The sequence below is a fragment of the Falco punctatus genome, assembly GCF_963210335.1.
Source record: "Falco punctatus genome assembly, chromosome: 4".
Lineage (NCBI taxonomy): Eukaryota > Metazoa > Chordata > Aves > Falconiformes > Falconidae > Falco > Falco punctatus.
Window position 1 is genome coordinate 36,200,341 of NC_137583.1, and position 27,364 is coordinate 36,227,704.

Sequence of the window (27,364 nt, forward strand, 5' to 3'; positions counted from 1 at the left end):
AGACTCTTGTATTTTTCTTTCCTTTAAAGCATATTCTCTAGTCAGTGTAATATATCATGTAAAAACACCATACACTCCAAGTACTTTCTAAATACCTGGTGAAATGGCTTTTTGACTTTTTCAGGGCATAGGATGAATGTGCAGTGAATTCACAGAAAAAGCTGTATGTGGAATTTCTGAGATTATATTGATAGGTGTAATTTATTTTTTATTTACAGTCTCTCTTGCCTTTAGTCTTCTCTCCTGCTATCTGAATTAAATATTAAATAACTTTGCAATCCCACAATGCTGCTTCAAGCTTTAAAAAAGTGGATTGCAGCCAATGCCAATTTTGGGCAAGTATCCAAAATTACACACCAGCCACACAGTGCAAAATAACTTTTGTTACCTTTGTATCATGTACCCACAATTTTTTCTTCTCTTCTCCCCATTCCCTTGAGGAATGACCTCCTCGTCTGGGTTGCTCCCATCTAGGAAATGTACTAATTGTTATTATTTTGCTTCCTAACATGAATTGTGTTTAATCCTGTGCCTGTGAAGTGCCTGAATAGTAGTTTTCTTGTACATCACGTACTGTTTGGAAATGTAAAGCATAAGCACTCTTCAAGGTAGCATATGGTACCTGATCCTTTTAGCTCTTTGTTTTGAAGGTGAACTTTAGGAAAACAGTATTCATTACTTTCTGTTTCTCTCGCGTATCAGAAACTTCTGTCCTAGTTATGGAGAGATACTAGAGCCTACTGGCCACAATTCTGACATCTGTAAACACAACTTCATTAGGGAACGAGACAAGTCAGCAACATACACAGCAACAGCTATGCTGGCTGTTTCAGACACAATTAGAAAGTGTGTGTCTCGAGTCTCAAAATCTTAGCATTTGCCCTATACCAATCCTGATTTTGTAAACACTAATAAATACAACAAATCACCTATTATTCCAACATATACCTAAAATATAATGTATTGTATAAAGAAATGAGGTAAAAGAAGGGAATAATTGCATTTCATGAATGATTTGTGGATTTAAAAATATTTCCAAAACATTTTTTATACCACTTTTAAATAGCATGATAATTACCTACATGGAACATCAAATAAGCAATTTAAGGTATTTTCTGAACAATTTTATGGCTATAGTTTACTACATCAGTGAAATTACTATTAATTAATTGTTTACTAAAATTTTGTAAACTAAAAATTAATTGTTTCTATCTGCAGTGGTCATGGCAGTGTTTTCAATAAGAAATATTGGAAGAATTGTAAAAGTGAAGAGGCACAAATACTTCTCAAATGATTGAGATGCTCTTCACAAAGTATATAACAAGTCCATATCTAAAAAAAATAATCATCAAATGAACCTCAGACATAAAACTCTTAAGATTTGCTAAAAGATCCTCTACTTCACAGCTTTAAAAAAAAAAAAAAAAAAAAGCTCCATGGATTACTAACACTTCAGCAGAACATTGTTGTAAGTTAACTTTACGAGGCAATGTAACCAAAAATATTTTGGTGTGTTCAAGCCCATATTATATGGCAATGGTGAGCATAATCCAGAGGCTGAATGTCTCCACCCAAAGCTCTTACATTTCTGTCCAGTGCTTTTAAATAAATAAGCACTTAATTTGGCCAACAGATCATAGGGGAACTGTTGCTGATTAACATGGGAGTATGCAGGTACCTGTTCAGTAGGTGCCAGTGATGCCCACACCAAAAAACTATTCAGTATGAAGTAGGTCAAATTAGGAGAGAAGTTGAGCTGGAAGTAGAAAACAAGACTTCTGGAGTAAAAAGAACATGTTTAGGTTGGTTTTAAGAATGCCATCTAACTCACATTCTGAGGCACTAGTGCTTCTCCTCCAGCTAAGCCAAGCAGAACTTTGCTTTTTGTGTAGATTTTGTTGAGGACTATGAGGGGGTAGTATGTCTTCCATTTATAGTACACCCACAGGTTTTGTTATTGCTCTTTTATTAAAGGCATGATAGACAGAATCATTAGCTGTGCACATCATTTTCTTATATAAGAAGAGAGTGTCATGTTGTGATGGTTCAGGGGTGACTAGCAGCCCTAATACCGCCCTGTGTCTGTGTGCGTACGCCTTCCAGCTGCCAGGCCCTGCTTCTGCTGCTGCATCACTACATCTTTGCTCTGGACCACAAGGCTTTGCAGTCACCCTGTTCCCATTGTCCTGCCATGAGAATGCAGTGAGCGGTGCCATGCGTCTCCAGCAGATTCCTCTAAACTCTCTTCTCATGCATCTTGCAGTCCTACTGCTTTTGGACAGGCAAACCCCAAGGTTTTCCCACCTACCTCCAGCTATCTCATGACTGCCATATTTGTCATACACCACACTCTCTACAGCCCTGTGATTACAATCATCCGCAGTAGCTCCTTTAACATATAAAAGAGAAAGAGTGGTAACAATATCAAAATTATGTATGGTTTGTGTGCCTGGCTCATTTTTCTTAAGACCTTGGTGACCCACGTGCTTCAGGTATATCCCAGGAAACCTGTGGTTCAGGCAAGTTTTATCCTCCTATTCTTTGTGGCTGTCATGTCACTAGACAACGTTTTCAGCAATAGCACTGCTCAGAGCATGCTCATTTCAACTCCTAGCCATTTTTCTTTTCCTGTATTGAAGAGTATCACCCTCCTCCTTCCCACCAATTCCAACAGCATTGCTGCTTCACAGCTGTCTTCTGAGTCAGACTGAAGGGCTGGTTATGACTTTAAAATAACTTAACAAAAACCTGCCGTATATGTAGTTAAAGCTAGATCAGTTCCCCTCACATAGTCCTCAGTGTGGCTGCACAAAATGGGGCTGGACAAACACTGGGGCAGCTGGCTACAGCCTGGGGGGATGAACAAGCTCTTTGTCGGCATCTCTCCACTTTTAGCTGCAGGTAGCTCATTTCTTCTGTAGACACAAGGTTTGTTTTCAACAGTTTAGTGTCCTTCTGAGTTTGAAATAGGAGAGAAATAAGCCTGCTAATCAGATTTCAGCCAGGAAGTGGGCGCCTCTAAATTAATGGCTATTTTCTTAAGGACTCTTAATTCCTTTAAGGACCTCTGATTTCCTTTCTTGCCAATTTCCCAACAGCTCAGAATTAAACAAAGCAAATCCATTCACATATTTCAATATACCAACAGAAGCTACATAGTGATAAAGTAATTGCGTTAATCCTGTGTTCTTCAGGTATGTATACAGACATAATATACTAGGCAAGTAATTCTTCCTAGAAGAGCTAATCAAAGGTTTTAGTTTAATCAGTTCATTTTATATTCATCTTTTCTGTTTTGTCAGCCTAATACACCTAATAAAAATTTAATCTCTCCATTGTTTTAGTAACGTGAACCACTATTTTACAAGGAGTACTTGACTGATGGTCATAGCCAAATGAAGCAACAAGTTTTCTTGCCCTCACAGGGATTTTAAATAACTTTTAATTCTATGCCTTTGATGAAATAGTTTCTTTCCTTGACAACATGAGGGAAAAACAAGATAAATGTGAGGCTTGTGCTGGTTTTCTTTCCCCCTCCCCCTCCTCCCTAACTTTTCTAAGATGGACTTGAAAAGATGTCAGTATAAATAATTCCCAGTATATGCATAAACTGTCTACTCTGCCATGGTTTTCTTGAGTCTCCTAGGAGCAATGTGAGGCTGGTATGGGAAGGGTTGTGTTATAAAACCCCCAAATGACCTTGTTTTTCTAACTGAAACCCATTAACAATTGTCAAAACAGTGGTCAATAGAAATGAAGTGTCAATCCAAAAGGCATAAAAGAATAAATGGGAAACAAAGTGATTTTTCTTCCATGGCCAATGACCTTTCATTTATGGCCAACAGCATACCAGTAATGGTAATGGAAGCCTGAGAAATGACTATGAGGACTGTATGCTCCAGTGTGACAATGCTTTGCCCATCATCAAAAGCTTTCGCAGAACACATTGAAAATAAGTAAATGGTCCCCTTACTGTAGCACACATGGGTAAAAGAACTGTTTGCCTTGCTTCCTTTTATCTTAGAAGATGCAAACATGGTCTTTTTGATTATTTTTGTCTTTTTTTTCAGTCTATGCAGGCAATCAGGCAACCCTGGAAGGAACTCAGCATCTCAATGACTGCACTGTGGAAAGCAGACATTCAGCCTTTCCATTATAACATTTTACAGAACGATGTTTTCTAAATAAAAGCAATAGGTTCCTTCCCTCTCTTTTTTTCCTGTCAGGCAAGCCCTTCTAATGGCATTTTTATAAATGCTGGTAACTTTTGAATTTATGTTTATACCATCATTCACAGCATTGCTATCATCACCATGGAACATACTGGTGAGAGAGTATCTTCTTTCCATAAAGCTTTTCTAATGGCAAATTTCATAAAGATATTGATTTTAATAAATTGAGCAGATTAATAGCAGAACATTAAATGCAATTCTCTGATGGATTAGAGGAAGCTTGATAAGCCATTCATAACTTATGCCAGGATTCAGACTAATTCAAGACCTGGAGAATGGAAAGGTTTCTTTGTTCTGCACATAGTCAGGCTACAAGATGCAGTGGCTTGACAAAAGCAAAATTACAAACATGCTGCATTTGCAGCTTTGGAAAAGCTGCCTGCAATTAAGATCTGTTGCCACCAGCAGTGACAATAAGAGTGGAAACAAGAATACATTCAGTGACCTTGAAATGTAGTTAGGTATCATTTTCCTTCAACATTTTATGTATTGGTATGAAAGAATTAAACCTGCTTGTCTCAAAAGAAAAGTTCTTGAATATTATACTCTTTTTCTACATATATGTAGTTACTTGATACTATTTGTATTAGTCATATAAAATATATTAAATCACTAAATATTGTACTATAATGATGTGCGTACACACACATATGTATTTATGTATAAATTAATATAACCGTAATCCTACTTAAACCTTCAAAAGATGAACTTAACTAGATTTCAGAGAAGTTACCAATCCATGGTCAAAACATGCCATTTTAGAAAAGACTTTTCAAACTGGAAAGTGAAGCAAAGGAAGGGCACTTTGGAACTACATATATATTTAAAAATAAGGCACTTCTTGCTGCTAATAGGCTCTTTGTTATCTTTTAGTGTTGCTGTATAAAACCGTCTCCCCCATTTTTCAATGCTGATTGTAAAAATGCTGTTTTTTGCTTTGTCCAGCACAAGATTCTTTGCTCCAACCTTTTTAGATAGAAAGAAAGGAATCAGCTTTACATAGAAAAGCTCTTAAAGACTCAGACTTATCCATGAGAAAATTGCCCCACTGTAGGACTGCAGAAAGCATGTTTTACAGGTTATGCTGAGACAGTCTCACCGTGCTCACTACTACAAACTCTGTGGAAGAAAAACGGGCATTGTAGCCAGCCAGGCACTGCCACTACACTTCTGTGTTTGCTTTCTGACAAGCTGGAAGTCCTCTTAGCAGCATGTGCCTGTCGCGTGAATACAAGACTATCTTTTGCAGTGTTCCTAAAGTTCTTGTTATTAAACCCAATAAATTTTAAGACAGCTTTCCTATTCTACATTTTCCACTGACTCTTCTCATTACAGAAAATGCCTATAATACCAGTAAAATAAGCAATCCAGGCACGTTAGCTAGCTGAGAAGACTGAGACCAGTGATTGTTATTTAACAACTTTGTACAAGTGTTATGTAAAATAAATTCTTTAATAGCTTATAGGAAAAAGTTAGAAGCCTTGACTTCATTTCCTAAAATTTTTGTAACTGACTTTATGTTTCTAGTAATGCAGAGCTTGTAATCCCATCAGTCAGCTCCCTTTTTCATGGTACACTGATTTGAATGCTTTTATTATTTTTCCTGGAATATGTGGATTCTGTGGGCACAGTTTTAGGTTCTCTCCCTTTTTTTTGTGTCGCTGTGCTCCTACAGCTGGAGATGGCGTTTCTGATAAAGCAGGCTAGTGGCCAGAACATCCCCATGACTCAGTAATCCCTGGCTGCCAGAACTATCCGACAGGACTTTTGGCTGCCAGTTGTCATTAACTTTAAATCCATTATTCTTCTGTAAGGAAAAAACCCCAACTTTCCCAGGTTGGACTGAAGATACACCTATATAAACAGATCATGTTTATATATCACATGGAAGGGAAGTACATGTTGGTAGCGTTAGAAAGGTTGTTCAGTATCAATTTAAAATATTCATAAGTGAGTTTTAAAAACCACTGCAAATGGGGATCCAATATTCCCAGAGGAAAAAAAAAAAACAAACAGTGAAAAATTTGCTACAGGTCACTTGTTTCAAGATGACCTTTAATTCTATATTGTGGTACATAATAACACATGGAGGGTCATAGTAGCAGCCCTTGTCATGAAGTCAGTGATTTCAGGATTTCATTACTTACTATTTCAAAGGAAGATCTCTACATTATTATAGCACATATTCTTTAAAATGAGAAGCCCATTTTTAAGGACTGTGGTTTTTAGAGCTTTTTTTTTTTTTTTTTTTTTTTAGCTTTCACATACTTCTCGTACGGTTAAGGTTATGCTGTCTTCTATCTCCTAGAAGTTGCACAAACATACTAATCAGCGTTTTAGTGGGCATTAGAGAAGTTATAAAATATGTTTGTGCCACTACCCTGGGGCTGAAATCAGTGAAGCAGTTCTTTTTCAGAGTGGGAAGAATTTGCTAACTCACAGAAAAAAAAATAAAATAAAATGACATTGCAGTAGACACCTATAGATCTGTGTGTAATAATTACCTAAATTTTAAAAATGCTGTGTTCTTCAAAGTCTTCATGCATACAAGGTCCACTATACAGTAAGCAATATATAGTCATAGAATCAAAATTTAGGGTGGAAGGGACCTTCAGAGGACATCTAGTTCAACCACATGCTCAAAACAGGTCTCAATAGATGAAGTTTCTCAGGTCAATGTTCAACCGAGTCTTGAACACCTCAGAGGACAGACATTCTGTAACCTTGGTGGGAAACCTGTTGCAATATTTAACCACTTTTCTGCAGAGCAGCATCTTTGCAGCTTGCATTGCTGTATGAGATTCCTTCACAGATGCAAGACCTCACACTGTCTCTTATTGAATTTCATGAACTTCTGCTCAACCCATTTCTCCTGTCTGTCCAGTCTCTCTGGTCTCTCTGAAGAGCAGCCCTTTCCTCCAGTGTATTCACTGTTCCCCCCAGTTTAGTGTCATGCACATACTTGCTGAGTGTGTACTCCATCCCATTCTCCAGGTCATTATTGAAGACGCTAAATGACATTGGTCCCACTGCTAATTCCTGAGGGACACCACTAACTACTGGCTGCCAGCTGGACTTAACACCACTGGTCAGAATACTTTGATCCCAGCACTCCAGCCAGTTTTTCCCCCACCCTGACTATTTATCCCAGCCGTATCTCATGAATTTGCCATACTGGGACAAAGCTTTAAGTTATGCAACATGCACTGTCCTCCCCCTTCTCGACAGGGCTGGTAACCTCATCTGAGAGAGAGCACTGAGGTTGATCAGGCATGATTTGCCCTTTCTAAATCCCTGCTGGTTGCTCTCAGTCACCTTCTTGTCTTTCATGTATTTAGAAATGGAGCTAATCCCCTTAAAAGCCATAACTTTAACAAGGACCAAGGTGAAGCTGATCACAGATTTTATTACAATAAATTGAGTTGTTACTGTTCCACTTGCATTCAGGAAAAAAAAAATCTCACACAAAACTTACTAAGTAATTTATTCTATGTACTTTAATACTACATCAGTGGCTCCAAATACGGTAAAAAGCTGCAAACTTGTTTGTAGCAAGAAACAACTTGCTGACTGAAGAGGGATGGAAGCAGCATATTACCAATACATGAGATAACCATGAGTCAGTTAATTTCACAGACTGCTATAATGGAGGTATTTTGCAAAAATTATTGAGGTACTTTATTAAAAGGCAGATAAATAGCATCTCATTTCTTTTCTGAGGATCTATGAATAAGAAACTCACTTTTAAAAAACCCTAAATCACTGTTAGCCTTTGGGACTCATCCTGTAAAGTGCTGAGTGAACACTTACTGAATAAAATGTGCCTTACTGAATAAAATTCTAATGAGAGTAATTGAGCTTCGATAACTGCTATGTCGTTAAACATAAATTGGTTTTTAACTAATTGTATTTGCATTGTATTATGATTTCTATTAATGAATGCATCAATGTTTATACTCTGCAAACTCTTCTGTAGTAAAATATTAAAGTCTACACCACTTAATCTGAAGTGAAATGACCTGGCATGGCACTAGTGGAAAAGGAATTTGTGAAAGAATTTGGCCCAAATCTTCACCATTTATGATTAAGAACAGCAAAGGAAAGGTGACTGTCGGCTTTTTAGACGTTTCTAGACAAGGGAGGCTGTGTATTGGTCTCTGCAGTGTAGGTCAGGGTACAGTGGGGTTTCTCTAATTTGGGCCAGCTGCCACCAAGCCTGCAGAGCCTATGCTGCAGCCCCACTAAACTGCTCACTCCAATAGTAAAGTGTACTGTGGGACCCAATAGTTTTAGATATGGTGAAAGACAGAAAAATCATACAGCCATTTTCCATTTAAAAACCAGAACCACCCGCCAACCAAACAGTCCAAAATAAGGAGGGAAGAGACGTAAAGTGGTACTGAATATATCATAATTGAGCTGTATAATGCAACTCTTTGTGGCATTCAGAATGAATACCATGAGGTCAGTGCTAACACAGAACTCACCTGCTGGTCAAGTCAGGAAAACTCAATTCCTTAGCGATGCCAGGTTCATTGCGAAGCTATATTGGCCTTGTCTAGAAAAAAAAAAACCAAAACCAAACAAAAAACAACAACAAAGAGACGTTACACCAGACTCCCAAACCAGCTTTATCCATTTTTCACTTGTAGGGGGACCTGAGGCCAGGCATAGTGGTGTGTTCAGAATGGCTGCTGATAACTGAGCATTTGCTCTGGGAATTCAACTTTACACATAAAGTCTTCTTATGTATAGTTGCTCTTGCCTTATTTCATTTCATGTGCTACCAAAGACAATAGTCAACAAATAACCACAAGAATTATTTGTCTAATTGGACTCAGAAACATGAAACTTGTGTTGCTATTCTTGTACCTTTGTCATATAATTTGCCACTGCTCTTAGACCAAATTATTACAATATCTATAAAAAACAATTACAGCACAATACAAAAAAAAGTACTAATCCTCTTGAAAATTCTTTTCATCAACATTCCTAATGTTGATCTTATTCACTAGAATATTTGCAGAAGGCAAAAACTGGGAGAAAAGAACATGGACACAAACTTGTCTAAATATTCACATGAATATTTATATGAACAGGTGTGCATTATTTTCTAGTTATTGCTTCCATGAGGAAAATGGTGCAAGTTATGAAAATTAGACACAGTTCAGAAAGCACACAATAATAAAAGTATTAGGGAAAAATTCAGAATTTAAAATCTGCTATTCCATTAAAAAAGATTGCTTAAAGCCCATTTTCAGGAGTTTGCATTTTCAAATTCAAATAGTTTAAAATAAAATAATTGATCAATTATATGCCAGCTGACCATGAATTTTATTTCATAAACCAAATAATCCAATTTTCTGATTCCAATACATTGAATATTCAGTGTCATCCCATAATTCTGGAATGGAAGGCAAAGATAACAAAGATCACTTTTTGTCTAAATAATTCTAAGCAGCTGGAAATCTGAAACTCCATTTGTCCGAAACTCTAGCATATTTCCAAGAGCTTCCAATACCTTACGGACCACAGGACAGATCTTGCTGTTTCTGTCCTGCACGTTTGCTGGCATTCAGCATTTCTAATAGGCCTTTCAAGATAATTGTAGTTTAACTTGCTAACTGATACTACATTAGTACTGTTATTTGGACTTCCAGAAATTTGGAGTTTGTTGTCTTTTTTGCCTAGGCATTAGCTGCAAATATTTTGTACAATGTGAGTGGTTGTTCTGTAAACCCAGACCAAAAATAATCCTCCGTGGAGGTGAGCTTTATCTCCAGGGTTTGGGTCAAAGCTGAATGTGAACTTCTCTGGAACTTGGTGCTTGCAGGGAGCTTTTGATTTATACACAGCCATGTGAGATGAGATGGGGATGGTTATTACTGTCACAAATTATAAAGCCAAAGATAAACAAGGGAATTGCTTGACAAAGCAGTGCCTTACATTCTGAACTTTAAAATGGAAAAAAAACCCTCAGACAATTTATGCCTTTTACTTATTTGCTACACACTTAACTTGATTAGCCCTCCCAATATTTTTGATTTTTGAGTTTTTGACAGTTTTATAGTGAAGTCTAACTCATGCAAGGCACTGCATGAAGTTGTGCGCAAATGAGGGGCACCTGTACCCCTGGCTCCCTGTAATGAATGATGCATCGTACTTCAGGCATGCAGGTAGCTGTCTTGGAAATCTCAGGAGAAAAGTAGAGGTGGATACACTGCTTAGCAAGTCTGACGTCGTTAAGATATGCTGAACTCACACTGCAATTTACTGCTGTGTGCATGCAACTATATTCCTCTTAGCATGAGTTAGACTTACTGTAGACTTGACTTCCTACTTAACTTCCAGAGATCTGAGATTCTAGGATGCTATGATAAGTAACTTTTTCTTCTCAGATAATATTTGTCAGCATCTCCAGGCAAACTCACTGGTAAAAAAGTTGTGAATCTCCAGATGGATATTAATATATAAATAGAGTTACAATGGTGGAACCCTCAAGTCTCCCAGCATTTTAAGAATGACAATTCAGATGTATCTGGCAGTATAAGCATACCTTTCATACCTACTGAAAAGTCAGGTTGTTGTCATAACAGGACTTTCTTTTCTAGAATTATGCTGTACATTCTGCTAGAAAGCTTTGCATATTTGCATATCACTCATTATTTGAAACAAATGTAAAGCAACATAACCAAATATAATATTGTAGTTTAAGTGTAATGACATTACTGCTTTTTCTACTTTCAACATCTGGCAACTTTTACTGAAGTGCTATTGATCTGAGAAATTGCCAAGAAGTTATTTTTCAAATTATTATCTCTATCTCATATATCAGAAATACGAAGTGTGGCTTACCTAGTTCACTACAGTGCTGTATTGATCTCTAAGTGATCCTTCATGTGTTCTTCAAATATGCAAACAGCATAATCTTTGTTTTTAAAGAAATAGTTACACACATGAACTCAGGATAAAAATGTACTCTTACTGCAGCCTGGTGAAAAACTGCAAGCCTGCCTCCCTGCAGTATTCAGTTTTCACTAGAAGAACTCTGTTGACATAACAGAGTTTAAGCTGTGATTAACGCAGTGTAGGAAAAAAAACGTGACAAAGATTGCTCATACACCATAGGTGTATAATTCATAATTTTTTCCATCAGGAACAAGGATAAAACCCTACATACACTTAGCATCTAACAGAGCCAAAACCAGTTACTGCCATTTGCAAAGTGGCCACATTGGGGCAAGAGATTCTTAAAACTTACGAGGGGACCTACAGAATGAAGGTATATTGGGTAAAAAAATGTGCTGTAAAAGGAACTCTGGAGAAGTAGTACAGGAGATAAGATGCTGCTTTGGTGTTGTCAGCCATCCCATTCTACAATCTACCTTCTACATCCCCTATGAAAACACACAGGAGAATCTGCTTTCTGGAATGTATAGGTGTCTGTTTGTTAGATGAACAGAATTCTTCATAACAAAAACCTGCTGTTTTCAATGGTGGTTTCAATAACAAACTGGGAAATGTAAATGGTCTGTACAATGTTCTACAAGGATTAAAGGTGCCAGAAATATATTCAAGTTCAACAGATCATCTTATGGTGAAAAATAACTATGTATGGTATTTTCAGTGCTGAATAAAATATTTTGTGACAGAAATTTCCTACAAAGGGAAAATTGGAGGAGGCATGTTTCCAGTGTAGGGTGCATATATTTGACATACTGTAAAATTCACGAGTATTTAATTGTTGTATTCGTAAAATACGAGCAGTGAGCTCTGCAGTTTTCAGGCAGTGTCCTGTCTGATTATGCTATTTTGAGCTAAATGTTTCAGAAGTCACAAGCACCCTTTGCTAAATGATTATCTATAATCAGCGATACTTACCTGATTATCAGTGACTTCACTGGCTAAAGCACTATATGCCTTTGGAATATTTACCCCTTAGGGCATTGCTTACGCTGTAGTTAACCCCTCATGAATTTTGCTCATTTCCAAAGGTAGGTGACTGCCCAACTTGTAGGAGCATCAGCTCTTGCTTAACAGTTGAAACTTGACATTGATTAGCATCATCAGTACAGGGTGTGTCCTTTTCCACTCCAGTATTTGCAATACCCTTCTGTCATCTGTGTTTAGGAACCATGATGACTTTTGTGTAGGTATCGCTACACAGCATTAAAAGTTCTGTTAGAAACTCGTCCTCAGTCTAATGGGTACAGCATTAGGTTATCACCCAACAGCATGCAGTGATAGAGAGGGAAAACAATAGCTTTTCAAACAAAGCTAAGTTGAGGATAATTTGTTTTGGATCACAAGCTGGATCTACTGACAAAAGCTAAATTTCATCTAACCTTTGGGTATTGCACTTCCTTTGTGCATGTCTTTGTGAGGAAACAAGAACATAATAGATTATAAAGAAAATAATGTTCCTGACCTGTTCTATGTTTTATTAAATGTGTCATGACTGGTAGATTCAGATATATTGTTTTGTAAATGTAATTATTTTTTCATATCAGTATTAGGAAAGAAAAGTAAAGACTATTCAATCTAATTTATGAGACACTTTAGAAGATGATTCGAAGCAGACTGATTACAGTGTATCAGTCTTAATTACAGTATATATAAACTAAATAATATGAAATATTAATCAGCTGTTTTCAGACCAAATAATCAATACTCAGAATGGAAGTTAATCTATTCCATGCACTTAAGTCAAGAAATGAAGACAGCTTTATGTAGTTTCAGGATAGTTCTGGAATCTGACAATTAAATTAAAACAACCAAAATCGCATTGCTCCAAAACAAAAGCATGAATCTTCAGAAATAAGCACTTGACTGCTTCTTTAAATTGAATTTAAAAATATAATCTATTTTTTATTTGCTTCTTCCAATGTTAAAAAAAAGCATAAATAAATAATTTAATTGAAAAATTAAATTAAGGAGAATCAATTTGTGACACAGTTATGAAAGCATATAAAGATTCTTATGCAATATTGTGTGACTATACTTAATATTTAACAACCAGATTTTCTACGTGATCATAATGTATGATTCCAGAAATACTACTTATTTTAATTTGGTTCTGGGATTCTCTCTTTTTTATTGACACACTAAAATCATATCTGTAAAGCTCAGCCCCCTGTCATATCCTGCAGAAGATTCTGATTCAAATATGGAACTTCTTGATGCAAGATATTCACGCTTTAGCCCTTAGACTTGCAGCCTATTTTTTGTCTGGGTTCAGGATTGAAACTTTTCGCTTGTGCTGCTCCTGGGCACTGAATATAAGTTTCAGTTCTTGGTCTCTAGGATTTTAAGACTTGAAGTTATACCCCAAATATGTCGTGGTGCTCTTCATGCGCTCCTCCTCTGGCACACCAGTGGAACAGCAACCACCACCCTACCTGCAGTACATTAGGATTGGTCTCAACATGCAGCAGAATTTTGCACAAAGAGAGCTAAAACTTTCAGGTTCAGATTTCTAAAAAATATTGTATGAACCAGTAACCGATAAACAGGATTTGACTGTGGTTTGAAGTGGTAGAGAAAGTGAGGCAGGATAAGACAGGCAAGCTGCCAAATAAGAAATTCAGTTTTTTCAGCACATGTGAGACCCTTAAGCCTACAACACTAATAAACAGAATGAACTGGAAATACTTTTCCAGCTTGAGACTAAATGATATGGCAGAGCAGATGTCCACACAACTAACTATTCTCACTTCTCAGACAGAACGGCACCATCCCAGCTGCTTGTTTGGAATAGTTTGTGGCCTGTGCTGCCACCCCAGCCATGCCCAGACGTGTGGGTCGGTGCTGCCGGCACATGCCAAATCTGTAGTGAATGTGCGAACCAGGGCATAGTATGGACAACTATGGCTGAGACAGAGGACTTGGTTAATTCACTGTTACAGTTTGATTATCTGAAGGATTCACACTTAAGCAGAAAGGAGGCCCAAGCAGATTTCAACCAACGAAGTGTAATTACAATAGCCTAAAATTATCCCAAGCTAATTTTAATATCTTAAGAATCTTGTGTGCAGGTTTTGTGGCTTTCTGGTGCACAGTGTCTCAAGGCATGCATGCATGTTGGGCTAAATTAATCAGACTCAGGGACAGCACACATCTCCCATTTTGGAGCAGCTGGTGCTGCTAGATTACTCTACCAACACTAGAGTATTGTGTGGCTCCCACTGCCCTCTGGGGCTGGCAATCACGATGAATCAGAGAGATGTGATCACAAGTGTTGAGCATGCCTCCTTGAACCTGCTCCAGTCCCTTCTCTCCCCACATCTATTTACTGCAGCGTGGCTTCTCTGAAGGTCAGCCATCCAGCCTCCCGAGCACTAAGATTTTGTGACTAGGATTTGGCATTTAAATGGCTTTTATTTTATTTTCAAGGCAACATTTTTGCTTTTTCTCTTTGACTATTAGTTATTCAAAAATGTCAAAGACAATTTCCAAGGGGGAAAAAAAATAAGAAGATCTTTTTTCCTCTCTCCCTGTCTTTGTATACACACACACAGAGCTATTTTTCTCCGTATTCTTTTCTTATACTGAGGATAAGCGTACAGGTTGGGGTTATTGGTTCATTTGTTCAGCCAATTTTGCAGAACTGACCTTGGCATTCAGGGACAAATAATTCTTTCCAATCAGCAAAAAGGAGTCAAAAGAGATAATCCAATACTGCATTAGATTTGCAAGCAGTTGAAGGTCTTACCAGATTCAAAGATCTTTTTTCAAAGAGATATAGAGGCTTCGCAAAGAAATACGTAGACCATTATAAACTTGAAATAATAGTTATAACAGCGGAGAGAGCAGAGGCAGTGTATGATTTCCTTTCAGGTTCTGATGACCTTGGCACTGTAATTACGAGCAAACAGTCCATTACTGTTATGTCTTTAAAAAGACAATAATTACCCCTACATTTCTTGATTGCCAAGAAAAGGGATTTTGATACTCATTTATCAATTACTTGGAAACATCTAATACCAAGGTTAGTTCCAAATTCTGAGTTCAATTTGCTGAAAGAAAAGTATGCCAGTAAATTTTCAGTCTACCAGCCTTGGGCCAAGATAGGTCTTATGATAGCACTTAAGAAAAAAAAAAAAAGAGAAAAAAAAAGAAGACATAGTTGCCATTACCTATCTAACAACTGACCATCCTTTCTTCCTATTGGTTTTAATGCTCAGCGCTTCACAAGGTTTGACCAGGGCCACATTAATCACCTGCATTTAAATGCCTGCATTATTTCACTCCAATTAATAGATGTCATGCCTTAGCATGAAGGGAAGCCTGAAGAGAATTGCACTGTGCAGAGAGCACAAAAAGCAGCCTAAAAACCAATCAGATCCTGGAATTAAATCATTTCTCTCTCTCGTACCTGCTAATATCTGCAAAATTGTCTTTGAACTTCTAAACGTAGAAGACATCAATTTAAAGGCAACATAAAAGGAGGTGGCAGTCAGTGCCTGCTCTATTAGAGTCACTGTGCCTCACTTGGATAAAACCCCTATTAATCTCAAATTTTGTGTGAAAAAGAAAAGTAGACATTGAGATGGCTTTCACCGCTGGCTTGTGCTCATGGCCAGCATAAAGTCTGTGCATCAGTAATTTCTAAAGGCAGGTTTAGTTGGAGCTAGACACCTTCCCTACTGGCAACACGAGCTGGCCAGACACGAATCAACCTGTCAAGAAGCTGTCTACTTGATGAGCCATTGCATGCTTTTTCCCTTTTTAATATTTTTAAAATAAAATGTTAAGCCTTTTAAATATTTTTTAAAACAATACTCTTAAAATGAAACAAATGAAAATAAAGCACGTGGTGGGAGACTCTACCTCCTCTTATATGACTTCCTGTAGTTTCCGCTCCCTTTATGAATGAATCTTGCTCTTTTTCATATATTTATTGACATAGTATAAACCAACCATAAACCTGCTTAGCAAAAGCCTTAACCTGCATGCCAAACAGCTGGAATTGTACCTTGCAGAAGTGAGATGCATCTGCTTCTAGGGAAAAAGAGGTACATCAGCTAAACAGGTTTATAGAGATTTGCTTGGTTTTGCTACGTCTCTCTCGGTTTGTAATTTCAAAAACATGTATGGAGAAGCCTTCCACCTTCTTCAGGGCTGCATATTTGAAACACAGAAATATATATATATATGAAATTTTCCAATTATTTGAATCATACCTTTGAATGCTTTTACCAAAACAGTGAAATATTAGAAAAAATAATGTTTAGACCAGATTTTGAGAGGCAGATACACATTTGAAGCATTTTAAGGTTTTCATGGCTCCTTTGATTCCAACAGCCTGACTCAAACACCTGTTAGCCATGTGTTTGAAGTATTTTGTTAAATGTAGACCTAAACAAGAATTCCTTGGCTAAGAGATACTCATCCAAACTCCTGTTTATGAAAGAAAACACATCTTGCCTCGGCTCTTTCACTTCAGAGAGACAGAAAATTCCTGTTTCTGCTTGTAAAGAGACTGGTGTCAGAGAAGTTTCCAAGGAAATGACAAGCTGCAACTAAACATACTCCTTGTGCAGTGAAGTTCATAGTTAAGAGAACAATAGAGTTTTCAGGTCTTCTGTATTAAGCTTTTCAGGTGAAAACTACTTTTCTAGTACCAAAAACAAGAGTCACACATTGGTCCTGCAAACAAATATTAAAATAAGGGTAATTTCACATGTCAGTATTTAATTCTATAAAGTTGCTAGACTTTGCAAGCCTTTTCAAGATGTGAATATGGTTTAAAACCCCCACCCTTTTAAGGAGCAATTACTTGTTTTAAATTTGCTCAGTATCAGAAATAATAAGGATTTTGTTTTGTTTAAGGAGATGGATTAAACTGATTTAAAAGTCCTAAGAATACTTTTATCTATGGATTCAAAAGCAAGCCCATCGAACTCAATAGAGATACATATTTTCTTCAGGCTGTGGATCAGGTTTGATTGCCAGTTTGATAGCAGAGGCATTGATTTTACTAAGAGCACTCTAATGCTACCTTACTGTAAACTGCTACAGTTATAAAAAGAAAGAATTACAGCTCTCCTGAATGAGCAGAGTACCCTCAAAACAGTGCAGTAAAATTGTGATTCTGAGCAGATTTGTGTTGGCATGCATTCCTCTTATTTGGAGATACTTTGATCCATCAGGATTTGGGTGGTCTCATTGCTACCACCCCTGCCACATAAAAGCCAGTTTGGATCCTAAGAATCCCAGAGGATTATCAGAGTATGCAATACTAAACTGTATCTTTTAATCAGCAAATTTGGAGTTAAAAACCCACAGCTTTTGCACCCATCTGGTGATCAACATCTCTTTGGTCCTCATGTCCATGTCCAGGATCATGCCTAGGCTTTTAGCAAGGTCTTGGGTTTTTTCTGCTGATCCTGGAGTTGCTATTGCCTTCAATGGCACTATCTGTTTTCACCAAAAACTAAGTTTGGCAATTACATTCTACCACAAAATCCCATTCAGCTCTTCATAAGAGGGATAAGTAATACAAGCTCTGCTGAAGACCTGATTCTTGTTCTTGGCTTTTCTGTCAGCTGGTTGTAACTGTAGGCAACTTAGAGAGGCCATGTGCCCCAAGGGCTTCCAGAACTCTTGCCTCCCCTGGGCAAGGAGATGTAGCTTGTCTTATTGGTCCAGATGGTTACTAGAGATTAGTATTGCTCAGCTATATTGCATTAATATTCATTCTCAGATCAGGTAAGCTGTGATTAATTGACTCCATCTGAATCTATGTTTGAGGAGAGAATGATTTATAATGACCATTCCTAAAAGCAGCAGAGGGCACACGATTAGCAAGTCAGCACTGATGGGCTATAGCGGTATTGAGAGGCTGACAGAACTGACAAGACTTTCCATAAGAACATTAACGTACAAGTTAAGCTACTGCAATGACCTTACTGTAGTTTAAATTTGAATACAGAACATACATGTAACCTTGCTATGCTATTCAACTGTAAGATTTACTTTATGAAAAATTTGTCCAAATACAGAGACACTGAAAAAAGTACCTGAAACTACTATCATTTAATTTTTGGTTAGAAGGACACCTCAGATAATTGGAGCACTTTCTATTAAGTGCTTCAGTTTAAAATCAAACCAGAGATTTTCTGTCAGTGACCTATTTTAAGAAACGCAGAATGCAAGATACTACAGTGTATATACTGAAGTTGTTTTTCATTACTATTTTTGGAGTACCTATTATTCTGATAGGTTATTACAATTACATATTCATGAAAAAAACAATATAACTTTTTCTGACTGCTACAAAGGTTCCAATATTTACTGTAGGTAAGGATTTTCTAGGGATGAAAATGAAAATTCAAAGACTGTTCAAAACTCAAGTCTCATAACTGTCACTGTACATGGTCAGAGTTATGATCCATATCTTGTAATATTCTTATTCTGAGGCATTTGGGTGATGTAAGGGACTTTGTAAAATTTACATGAGTGCTTTGAATTAGTATTTTTAAAAGTTGTTGTCTTGACATTGGGAGGCCCACCAGAGAGCCAAGTTTATCCAATTCACCTGCTCAATCCATAAAACAAGATCTGTGGACAGTTCCTTATTTCTGTAAGGCAATTTCTACAGTATTGAATTACATAGTTTTGATGCATTTCATTGTTTGTTTCCGTAGATGTGACTCATTGTATCACAAAAGAAGCATTTGAAGGAGAAATGCAGAACTATTTTGATTAGTGATGGCAGTTTTTCCTCAAAGAAAAACTTGCTGGAATTAGTTAACACTTGAATATAGTCAGTGGTAATAGACTGATGGGTGAAGTTCTCCTTCTGAAGGTTAGACTTTGGTCCCTCATATTTTTAAAGGGTCTTTCTGAGTATTCTATGCATTTTGAATAGAAGTCTAACCAATTCTCTAAGTGGATTCGCTTGATCACAAACCTGCTAAGAAGAGCCAGGTGAAAATCTGAAACATGAAAACAAGTGACCTATGTGGAGGCCAGCACTCTTTTCTTTTACAAAGGCAAGCATAGCTCATGTTATTATTTACCACTATTTTGCATTCTCAGTACAAAACAAGTGACTATAGTATTTCAGTGTAGGCTTACCTATAATTAAAACAAACTTGCAAGTAATCTATTCTGGCTATGCTGTAGTAACAGCTGTCAGATCGAGCAGCACTTTGTAAATCACCTTCTGTTTAACATGCAAGCTTTATTCATAACTATACCATATAAACATCACAAAGGATGTTTGGTGATTCACAGATGATAACAAAGAACATACTGCAGGACAGACACAGAAGAGAAAGCAGCACGTTCTTTTAGACAGAGCTATTTGGAGTTCCTCACATTATTCCTTGAGCGGTCCCCCAAGGGCATTGGCACTGCCACTGGATTGGACTTCCACTAACTTTGCCTGAAAACCCAGCTCTGCTGAAGCTAGTGTGAATTTTGCCCTTGTTTTACTAAGAGTCAAACTTTTGCTGATGGTTTTATGTGACAATACTATGTTAGTATAGAACAACTGAGTGAAAATTTGAGTGTGGCAGGTTTACGTTGAGTGCAGTAATTCCCCAGGTTCTATCTACCGCTGAACCATCAGGTACCGCTCATACATATGACTAAGTGACATATATGCTATTTTGCTAAATACATTGCAGATGACAGCAAAAAAAACCCAACTTGCCCAGGAGTTCCATCAGCCTGAGGGAAAAAAAGGCAGGTTTAAACCTGTTCTGGCAACTCACCCAAAATTGTGCAAAGCACACATAATTCTAGTTTGACAACTGTGATCTCTTTAACATCAGGATTTTCACAAAGTTAGCAAAAATTTAAATAAAATTTCTTGTGCCTGACAGAATATCCTAGGAAAGGAAGTCCCATGCTGTTTAAAGCTTGACAAAGCCCAGCTTTCAAACAGATTGGCTCTTCCTTTCAGCTTTTTGACCAGAGAACGTATCTGCTCTGCTGACCTTGACACAACTACACAGACAGCTAACCTTGGAGTTCAGCGTTAACTGGATAAGATAATTCAGAACAAATCACAGGTGTTTCCTCAGACTTTGAAAATTTGTCTGCCACTGACTCCATGGTTATATATTGCTGATTGTCGGCGAAGGGGATTTACAGATATACTTGATTTTTAATCTGAAGGCATGATGGTGTTAGCCATTGCTCTTGTGTCTGCTGACCTTAAACCTCTCTCCTGGCTGTGACCTGGGCTTTGTGATTTCTGATTGATGATCATCATATGCATCTAAACCATAAGAATGTAAAAACTACTGATAAATAGGAGATCATTTTAGCTATATTGAATTGATTGCTGGAGATTTAAGCTCTGATGCTCAAGGAAAAACTTTATTCTTGGTTACAGGGGGCTTTCTCCCCTCCTGCTGTTTGTGATATTTGATCGATTGCCTCACTCAGGTATGATTGAATCTGCCACAACTGGTAGAGATTAGATTTGTCCAGAAGTTTATTCTACTACTTTGGGAAAGAGGTGGACTAAATATTTCTGCAGACCAAAATTTTGCAGTGCTGCTTTTGGGGATGAAAGCATTTGGACTGGTCTTCCCATACTGTAATAGTAAACATATGTTTGTGTGAGACACATAGCTACCAGCTCAACTCAGAGCAGATGAGTAACTCAGAATCCTAAATCACTGAGTTGGTAATCTTTCTACCAAAGCTGCAATAAGCTACAATAAAAAGTAATATCTAGGACTGTATATGGATGTGTCGCTTATTCAAATACGAAAGCTTTTCTAGTGACAGCTAAACATACAATGCCTGGTCAGCTCATGTACAGCAATGAATTATTATTAGAGAAATGAACAATTTTTGCTTATTGGTCCATTTTATACAATTGATCATAGAGAAAAGCATCATTCCAGGCTTCTAGTCATACTTCAGTCTTGCATAGCTTACATACTTCAGAGTGTCAAGTAGGTCTACACAGAGAGATTAAGGTAGTATAATGAAAGAGTAAGCAACAGAAAGGAGACTTTTTTGAAAAATAAGTATCAGTTAAAAATTAATTCTTATTAGCTGTTTCTAATCAATAACACATTAGTATTGGCACTACTTCAAAATCAGTAGGGAGATAACATTCTGTCACTTCCAAGCATTAGAAATAATTGTTAGAAGTATTCCCTAACCACAGAATGAATTTAATTCTCTGTGGTTGACAGTGGTAGTTTTGACTGTAATTATGGGAGATGGTGTTGTGGATGACTTCAAGAGCAAGAAAATACTTAAGCCAAAATTTACAGATGGAAAACAACTTAGAAATAGTATCAAACTTACAATTAATTGATGGTAACTAAAATTTTCATTATGATTGTAATGTAACAGAAAAGCTACAGCTGCATCCAGATTTTTTTTCAGTATTTATTTTCAACTTTAGATTTTTTCCCCTCTTTTACTCTTTTACAGCAACTGTCAGAGAAATCATATTACAATAAATTTGTCTTTTCAAAGCTCTAAAACCTCATACCATTACCTGGCAGCTAATACAAATCTAATCAGCTCATCTAGCACAAGTTTTCATTGAATGTTGAAATAATAGCTCGTAGTTGCCCTTGGCCAACTTAACTACTGCCTAAGAACTGCAAGCCTCAAAACCACCTACAAAACAAGCAAACAAACAAAAACCCTACAAGCTTTACAAAAGGCAGAAACAATCAATCAGTTCCTGACAAAAAGAGACCTTCCAAATGTTATGCTTATTTAAATTTTTCACACTCTTTCTTTGAAATGAAGAGACAGTGTCCACATATCCTTCACAGTTCATTAATCTTACCAGGGTACAACGGCATATTAATCAAAACTAGTGAAAGGAATGCTGTCCACAGCTGACTGTAATATACGCAAGATGTCTCATTGCATTTCTTTGGAGAAGCATCTTTCTCCAATGGATTATCCCTAAGGATGTAATTCCAAACATAGGCATTCCCAGCATTTGCCTAAATAAAAGATTCTTTGCATTTTTGTCAAGAATTCATTTGTTTTACTTAAAGTAACTGCTGTTGAGGAACAAACAAAAAACAAATTGGAAAATTCTCTTACACCTCTTTAAATTTCACCCAGGTGTTAATTTATAACTTCAGCGAGATAGGAAAGAGTTGTGATGGAGACATCTACTGATTAGAAGTCTCACAATAAGTATTAGAAAATAGAGCTATTTGTACAGCTTGACAGTTGAAGGATGTACATTAAAATATGCAACCTCGGCATGTACCCTAGAGTTGACAGACTAACTACAACATAGAATTTTGGGAAGAATAACGGTAACAGATTCTTTGGCTTGGCTTTCACCTCTTTGATGGCTAGTAATCAATACCACAGCTGCAATAGAAAGCGATGCCATTGACATAGTGTTCGTTGCTTTTCTGTCTTCAGGAATTAGATCTTTGAAGTAACATGTGATCAATCATTAGTTTAATCATTGTTTTGGTGTTTTAAGTTTTATCAAGTACCAGATAGTGACCTTTGAGGTTTTGAATTTTCAGTGCAGTTTTAATTCATAATAGTTCTTGGCACTCCACTGATACATGCGTTTCTTGCATACCATTATAGTTGCAAACAGAAGCCCATATAGCAAATCTAGAATGTATCCATGAAGCAACAACACATGAAGCTTTCAAACACTTGCTTCGGACAAATGCATTTCAAATATCAAGAGGCATTAACGAACATCATAATAAAAATAACCTAGAACTAGACTTTAAAGAAAACATTTGCACACTTTCAATTCCTGCAATAGCATACTCCAGACTTCGTCGAATTTACTGTATTTATCTGGCTTAAAAAACTCTCCCTTTCTCACGTCCTCTCCTCCCCATGTGGAACATGCATTCACTCTGTTGAAGTATGCAACTTTCCTAGGAGACCTAACTATGGGTCTTGAGCAAGTCCTGCTAACGGGCATTCCTCAAACCGTGATTTTTCATATGTTAATAGACAGTTAATGTGCTTATGTTAATAAGACAGTTTCGGTGTCTTAAAAAAAAACAAACCCAAACAACCAATACAAGAAACCCTGTAATTTTCTAGACTTTTCAGAATTAAATATAGGTATAAAATTCAGAATTCACTCGGATATAAGAATTGTGCTTTGACACAGGTGTCACAGTACTAAACTACTATAGTACAACCAAATATAACATAAGAAAATACCCTACCAGAGATGAATTTTGATGATAGCTGCTTTTCCATCTTAGAGTTTCTGTAAGCTGCTACGGACTAAGGAAACCATCACAGCCACCCACACCCCCTCCCTGCAGGCAGTGCTCTCCCCACCCTCCCATCATCATCCACCTGACTGACAGGTGGGGCCATGGCCTTCAATTAGGCACAGCCAATCCTTCTTGAATGGGAGGACGATGAAATCTGTAGGCATTAATTAAATCAAAAAGGTATTAGGCTTCCTCTGATTTTACTGAGATTTGAGAGATCCTGGGAGTGAGTGGATTAACAAAACCAAGGTGCAACAGGAAAAAAAAATCAGTATGAGTTAAAATATATTTTTAAGACTTATGTGAGAAAAGATCTGCATGTGGAAGTAAGGTGAAATCCCAGGTGTTTGGACTGTTTTATTTGACCTTTAGAGCCTTTATTCATGGAACACTGCCACCAGTGTAGACTCCATACCCCCATTCTGAGTAGTGTGAAGATGTAGAAATAGAAAATTTATGCTTAAAACATATATATTTGACAAAATTAGAGCATCTATAGGTGTCATTTTTTATCATTTTCTCAAAATTTTAAAGAATCTGCAGATCGATATCTGTAGGTATATGTTGTATTTTAAATATTTTCTGTATTTTTCCCTTTAAGAACAAAACCACAAATGTAAAAATGTATTTAATTTTAGTTCCTGTGTTGTTGGGATTAAAGTTTAACTGATTCAAAGGACATACATGCCCGAGAAGACTGTTTTATGGTAGGAATAACTGGACATGTTTCCACATTAATCTAATTGAAGAACAACTCTTTCTGACAGCAGCTCTTTCTTAAAAATTGTGTTTTAAATCCAGTTCCTCAAAAAGGAGAATTAGTAGAGCAGGAGATTCCAGCTGTTGTAAAAGGCACTTTATACATTGCATATTAGACTTGTTTTCAAAAAGGCAAGTAACAGAATCTCTTACGTTTTTTGCTACTATGGTGTTTTGCCTCTTTAGCATAATAATAGGTATATATATCTTATCCCTTGTAGATTTTTTTAAGTATTAGGGAGTGCTACTAAGCAATGCAGTAAAAAAAATGTGAAGCAGGAGTGTGAAGAATGTGGACAAGATCAACTCACGTTTTAGTCACATGAACCATTCTTTTATTACTGAATTGTCGACCTACAGTTTGGTGTTAATCTATAGTTTGGTAAAGAAATGTATTTGTTTTACCTGCTGGACATAAGGGATGGGGTCAAGTAAGCCATTCGTTGCCTAGCATGGGTCTTTGAGAAAGAACCAGGAGCATGTACAGCCCTGGCACAGCTCTGCTGCTTCTCACCCCCGTGCTCAGAACACTATTATTCCGCCACTATTTGGTAAGATAAAGCAGATTTGAGAGCTACCCAGGCACTAAGGAGGTACGCGCTGTACCCTTTCTAAGCGGATGCAGGGAAGTGTCCCCGTATGAGCTGTGGCCACCAAGGTACAGTGGAAGCAGCAGGGTTTCTGCATCCCCAGCTCAGCACCACACGTGTGGGCCCACGTCTGTGGCCCGTTATAGCCAACAGGAGTCATGGCAGTGACTGCAGTGGGCTTTGATTCCAGCCCTGGAGAGGAGTTAAGGGATCACTTAGCATAAAGAAAGGCTAAAAAATCTGATGAGCAAAACAGTTGCTTTGAAATATTTCTTCATTAAATCCTCATAGAAAGGACTCTGGCTATCAAACGCTCTGTGGCATAAAGAAAGAACCAGACTGTATTTTCTAACTCATGAATTGTTTGATGAGTATTAGCCTTTCAGCTACTGGGAAATAACCAACTGATCCTCCAATCTACAAAAAAAGTCGATAAACAGGAAATATTACATAAAAATCACAGCACATTTAGGCATGTTGAATGAAGAAATCTACGTTTATGTGTTACTGCAAGAGTCTTTTGTTTTCTCATATTGTTATATTTCTTTACCATGTGTTTTTCTGTTTACATGACAAAGCATTTATAAACAGGGAAGAGATTTTAGCCAACTATTACATATAGATGCATATTAATTCATGCTAAATATTTTTTGTAAAATATCTATATTTCAGCAATATAAATTTTTAATATGGATAGCATTGCATTCTCTCACATAAGATTAGTTTTTTCATTCATCACCTCTACAGTTTTCTGCCTTGCAGCCCTGCATTTTATTTGGGGTTACTGATTTTAACTGTTAGTAAAACTTACCCTTAGATCCTTTGTACAAATAATGACTTGGGGTAATAGTAAAAACTAAAATGTAAAATGAAATGTAAAATGTTGATGTTGCTCTACTGTTGCCCACAAAAAATGGGGAAAAAATGAAGGTCACTCATTTAATGGAAACAAAAGAAAGAAGTGCTATGTTATGTTGAGGATTTGATCCTTGCCAAACTCCATTTGCTGAATGAAAACCTCTGAAAGTAAAATGACTGAGGAAGTGTACGTAAAAATGTAAGAAGTGAAGTTTTATTGTTTCCCCTCTCACAGTCCAAGAAAATAGCATCACTGATTTTAAGTTAGTCCCTTTGCTTTCAAGCATCGGACTAATCAAATGCAGCCATATAAAACCCCACTCTCATTCTGAAACAAACATCATTACAGAGGGCTGGAGATAATAAATGCAAAACATCAATATTTAGCAATTAGGACACCAGAAACTACTTGCCGGAGGTAAAATGGTCTGCCACAGACAAGGGAGATTTAAACATGTGTTTAAATTACTTACAGAGTCATCCTCAGGCTCCGTGTCTGATTCTCCTTTGTGTTGTCCAAAAATGAACACTGGAGCCCAAATGAAAGTTGGTCTTAGCTCATCCTTATGCTACCACATTTTTTTATTGTACCCTTACTGCATTCCGGCCTTTTTTCCCCCATTTATTTAAGCAAAAAATTCAGAAAAGTTAAATGAGAAATCTTGTAGTTGCTAAAATTGAACTATAAAAATATTCTTTGCACCCAGAAAGGATCTACTCCTCAGCATCTTTTGACCAAGTATCTTTTTAGCTAGTACAAAGAATACTAAAGAAGAAGGATCTGCTCTTCCCCAGAAACAGGCTAACATGTTCTGGAAAGTGAAAGCAGTTAAGAAAGAGCAGTCAAATCAAACATTTCAGATCTTAGTCAGTATTGATCATCTTAGTCTTTTTTTTATTCGATGTGAAAAATGTTTTAGGAAATAAAACAGTGATAAAAAAATTGCCTGGATATTTATTCAGGAAACTTTACATCAGTGCTTGCTTTTAGGTGGTTCTCACATGGAACAGCCAAAGCAGGCAGTTGCCCAAGGCAGCAAACTGGGACAGTGAAACAGCCATTGCCATCCTGGTTACATTTCCTCTACTAGAGCTCTGAGACACAGACTGGGTCTGCTGCTGACAATATGCTAAAGATTTTACAAACTGATGAAGGAAGTCGTAACAGCCTACCTTACGGAATGCCTTTCCAGTGGGAGAGGATTAAGGCCATTAGAAGGAAGCAACGATTCACAGTTTGAAAGGAAATTTTCATGCTGCAAATATCGGAGCTTCCATGGTGAGAGGCCACCCTCCAGCGCTCGCTGGGCTCAGCAGGAGCAGTGGACACCTCCGTTAACTCTGCACCCTGTGGAGGGGAATGTGGTAGTGACCATGAGCTGGTTCTGGCAGTGTAGTGCGACGGATGGAGGAAGAAATGGGGGTTCACCAGGGCTTACATGTGTGTCTCTTTCCAGAGACAGGATTTTGGTATCTGACTGAGACCAGATGCTGAAGGAGGAGATATTTACAGCAGCCCAGAACAGTTCCCAGGAGAGGGGACTGCAGCAGTGGGTGGGATGGGAGCCTGTTAAGGGCATTTATTAACAGTGGATGCTGCTGTAATCAGCCTTTCGGCACAGCCTTTCTAGCTCCGTGTATGCTGGTACTGACACAATGGAGTAGGAGCAGAAGTATTTCCTCCTGATGTTTTTTCCAGTCCTAATTTCATAGA

At 37.4% G+C, this 27,364-nt stretch overlaps 1 protein-coding gene and 1 long non-coding RNA gene across 2 annotated transcripts in view; one reads left to right on the forward strand and one right to left on the reverse strand.

Annotated features, from left to right (window-relative positions):
- Positions 1-27,364, forward strand: part of SHISA9 (shisa family member 9) — a 196,749-nt gene that overhangs the window by 30,505 nt on the left and 138,880 nt on the right.
- LOC308062262 overlaps positions 1-27,364 on the reverse strand; it is a 249,541-nt gene continuing 222,177 nt past the window's right edge. The window contains exon 2 of the long non-coding RNA XR_013927526.1: positions 1-27,364. This exon is cut by the window's right edge and continues 2,877 nt beyond it. This is a non-coding gene — a long non-coding RNA (uncharacterized lncRNA).